At 53.3% G+C, this 411-nt stretch overlaps 1 protein-coding gene across 1 annotated transcript in view; it reads right to left on the bottom strand.

The window, feature by feature from the left end:
* The window catches only part of LOC104955695 (uncharacterized), an 11,923-nt gene that overhangs the window by 8,406 nt on the left and 3,106 nt on the right, over positions 1–411 (bottom strand). The window lies entirely within an intron of this gene.

Raw genomic sequence — 411 nt, 5'->3', positions numbered from 1 at the left:
TCTTTCGCTCTCCTCAAAACAAATGCCTCTCTGTCACTGTGCGTGTGTGTAATGTTTGTGTGCAAGTTGGGCGGGGCCTGCGTGTGTGCCTGCGTGTGTTCTATTTCGTATATAGCTTCGCCCTCTAAGGCTATCGCTATTGGGTAATCCCCCTGCGCCCCCGCGCAGCACTGAAACACTTGTAGTCCACGCCCACCCGCGGGCCTCCTTCCGGTATAAATAGGAAGGCGGCCCGGCAATCTGCTCCCTCTTTTTTTCAGCAAACCAGCACAGTTACTGAAGCACAGCAATTGAGAATCATCATGAGCAGCAACTGCGTCCGTGATTGTCCCTCCTGTGGCTCTGGGTTCATAATGAGTTATGACCTGCAGAGATAAAAGCAGTGTGCGAATCCTGCCGGGGGTCAGAGCA

Source organism: Notothenia coriiceps, unplaced genomic scaffold (genome assembly GCF_000735185.1).
Source record: "Notothenia coriiceps isolate Sejong01 unplaced genomic scaffold, NC01 NC01_scaffold00024668, whole genome shotgun sequence".
NCBI lineage: Eukaryota > Metazoa > Chordata > Actinopteri > Perciformes > Nototheniidae > Notothenia > Notothenia coriiceps.
This window is presented reverse-complemented; position numbering and strand designations above follow the sequence as displayed.